General features: G+C 43.3%; 1 pseudogene; it reads left to right on the forward strand.

Annotated features, from left to right (window-relative positions):
• Window positions 1–551: 551 nt before the first annotated feature.
• LOC115651560 lies at window positions 552–1,486 on the forward strand (annotated as a pseudogene).
• The last annotated feature ends 2,283 nt before the right edge of the window (window positions 1,487–3,769 follow it).

Here is a 3,769-nt window from a genome sequence, read left to right on the forward strand (position 1 = left end):
GACCTTCTTGGATGGAAAAAATAGGTAATTATATAGTCACTGAAGCCAGTGCTTTCCATTGTGTCTCTGGGTTTTCATACTGGCTAAAGTAAATGCCAAAAAGCTTAATTAGCACAGTAAGCAACTTTACCCCAACCTGACATGCCAAGCCACAGAGCTCACTTTGCTCAAAGAGGGCAGAAAGATTGACACTCCTTTACTCTCATCCCTTCTTTAGCTAAGGAATAATCTCTTCAGACTGATTCTCTCACAGCACAGTCACAAGACACTGTTTGCTGTTTGGATTAGTGAACAGGAGTGTTTGGGTGGGGGGCATGATTAACCTGTGTGTTATTGTATTTGCACAGTGTGTGCATCTTATTGAACACCTGGAATGACCAGCTGTGAACATCTGGCTCTGTGAACTAAGCCCATCCCTGAATGGATAGTGATATGCATTAATAAATTGATCTCTGTTTATTTTCACTCACTTCATTACAGAGAAGGGACAGGTTTTGCACACCATCCACCTGCTGACATCTCTGTAGCTGCCTGATCTCTGTTCAGAAGAGATGGAAAAGGGAAATCACTCGGAGGCGACTGAGTTCATTCTCTCAGGACTGACAGATCATCCGGAGCTGCAGGTTCCCCTCTTTGTGGTGTTCTTACTGATTTATGGTATTCCTGGTGGGGAATGGGGGGATGATCTTGTTAATCATGAGTGATCCACAGCTCTAGACCCCCATGTACTTTTTCCTCAGTATTTTGTCTTTCTATGACCTCTGCTTTTCCTCAATAATTTCCCCTAAATTGCTGCTGAATTTCTTAGCCGAGAGGAAAAGCATTTCTTACACTGCCTGTGCTGTGCAAATGTCTCTCTCTATCGCTTTTGCAGATGCTGAGAGCCTCTTGCTGGCCCTGATGGCATATGACTGTTATGTGGCCATCTGTAACCAGCTGCTCTATACAGTCATCATGTCCAGGAAACTTTGTAAACAGCTGGTGGCTGGGGTGTTTGCTGTGGGGATGGTGGATTCAGTGATATACACAAGTTTATATTTGGCTGTCATTCTGCAACTCCAACACCTTCAGGCATTTCTTCTGTGACATCCCCCCACTGTTGGCACTCTCCTGTTCTGACACCCGCATCAATGAGATTGTGATGTTTGTTTTCACCTGCCTTTTTACAGTGGGCAGCCTTGTAACTGTCCTCCTCTCCTATGTCTATATCATCTCCACCATCCTACAGATCCGCTCCACCGAGGGCCAGCGCAAAGCCTTCTCCACCTGCTCTTTCCACTTGACTGTGGTGGTCCTGCTTTACGGCACCCAATTCTTCATCTATTTACGTCCCACCTCCAGCTATTCCATGGACACAGACAAAGTAGCCTCAGTGTTTTATACGCTAGTGATCCCCATGTTGAACCCCCTCATCTACAGCCTGAGGAACATGGAGGTGAAGGACGCCCTGAGGAGAGCAATGAATAAACTCTTAACCAGTTCCTGAATCTGTTTAACTGTGTACTGGTTTATGATGGGGAGTGGAAACAGGTGAATTCAATTCCTGGTCCATTGCAATGTAATTTCACAGAGCCCTTTGGGGTATTGTTCATTACCGTATTGTTATTATTATTAATCTGTTTGTATTCCAACACGGCCTGCAGGCCCCACCTAAAATCAGGGCTTTATTAGGTGATTACCCCAGCAAAATTCCAGGATGCTCCTGTTTCACATGTGTGAATATCGGTAATGTGCTTCGAAAGCACAGACCTATTTGTATTGGGAATGAAGTGAGGAGCATCTAATATAGCTCCCTCTGCTTGGTACTGGGTTTGGTTTTGTTGTGCAGTTGCAAGTATGAAGTATGTGATTTCTATGGCTGAACCAAAAGGCGTTTTGCACACCCTCTTGGTACTCTGCAGCCCTTTATGTCCCCTATAGGGTTGTTGTAGAGATTGTCACCTGTTTTTATCCGTGCGTGTGGAGTAGAAAGGTGATTTCCAACTTTCTTTTAAGTTAAGGGAGCAACAAACAAAGTGAGAACAAGGGTAACGTTTCCAAAAGAGAGCATGGTGTCTGTGCATCCTCTGTGAGAATCTGCACTGAACTGAATACAAAATAATATGGAAATCATGAATTTTCTCTATCATATAAATGAATCAGAAAGAAAAAGTCATATCAGACTCTAGATGTTTATACCATAGAAGCAGGTTAGCAGTGAGTTCTTACTCTTCGTTCTGCGGGAAAGTACTATGGACTCTGAAGAATAGGGCTTCTGGCAATTGTACAGTTCTGGTTACTGTGAGTGAGAAATAGATAGAGCTGGGCCAATAGCTGATTTTTAAGTTCATGGGTGGTTACAAAAAACTGAAAAACAAATTCAGTTCAATCTGAACCAAACCTGAAAATTCCCTAAATGTTTAGCAAATATAAAACATTGACAAAAATGTCCTGTAAGGTCAAAGGAAATATTTAGCATGACCAGAAATGGAACATTTCCTTTCTTTCCTGGATACTTTTTGATATAAAAGCAAAGACAATGTAGGGCCACACTGACAAAATGGAAGGAATGGAAGAGGCAGTAATGGTGCTGCTTCCCTTGTAGACTTTAACTCAGTGATTAGATCTTTCCCGTGGGATGTGGGAGATACAGGTCAATCCCCCTCTGTCTGCTGGGGAGAAGCAATTTGAATGTGGGTCTCCCACATTGCCGGACAGTACCCTGACTATAGCTCTGTTCTGTCCTGCATCATTCTCAGGACTGGTCTACTCTACAGCTGTAAATTGATCTCAGTTATGCTACTTCAAGTTGACTAAGTTAGTCTGATTTACAGCGGTGCCACACTATGCTATGTCACCGGGAGAGTTACGTAACTGAAGGAGTGTATCATACATCAGCCGACAGCGTTAGTGTAGCCCAGCCCTGAGAAAGATCCATGATGGAACATAATGTCTGAGAGAACTGGAGTACAGATTTCAACAGGTGAGACCTCGCCCATCAATTGAGCATGTCTTCTCCAGACCTGCTCAATAGACACCATTTCATCTATCCCAGTAGCCCCAATTTAGCCATTAGTGTAGATATGGCCTCAGTCTCCCCTGCTGAAGCTGTTGCATTGTGAATAAAACACTTGAAGAATCAGTGTGCCAGAAAGAGAGAATGTGTCTACAGACAAGTGGTTCAGGGCACCAACATGCTCAACTTCATGTCTCTGTTCCAAAGGTTATATAATTAGTCATCCACCATAGGACAACTTGGAAAGGAGAGATTGAAAGCAACCCAGACTGGAATAGCACATCACTCAGTGGCTGGGATGCTTTCTGTAAATACAGGAAACCCAAGTGCACATCTTTGCCCAGCACTGGACAGAAGGGGGAATTGAACCTGGATCTCACATCTCGCCAGTGAAAACCCCAACTATTGAGCTAAAAATTACAAAAAAAGGGAGCATCACCACCTCCTACTGGTGGCTGCTTTGCCACCGGTTCCTAAATCTAACTTCCCCACAAACATTGTTTTGGGACAAGGCTATTAGGAGACTTTGTAACACATTTGTGAATAGTTTCAGGTCAACTCCAATGGCGTTGTTCTTTACAATAAATTATTACTCCAAAAAAATTTCACCCATTTCTAGATACTTTTGTGTCCCAACCCTGGGAAATTACTTTAAAATATTTTAGGAGAGCTGACCAACATATGAAGTGGAATAGTCACCTCTGTTTCGTATCATATTCAAAAGACCTCACGGGAGAGACAGTGATCCAAACAAGCTGATTCTGAGCAGGTACT

Source organism: Gopherus evgoodei, chromosome 4 (genome assembly GCF_007399415.2).
Source record: "Gopherus evgoodei ecotype Sinaloan lineage chromosome 4, rGopEvg1_v1.p, whole genome shotgun sequence".
Classification (NCBI taxonomy): Eukaryota; Metazoa; Chordata; order Testudines; family Testudinidae; genus Gopherus; species Gopherus evgoodei.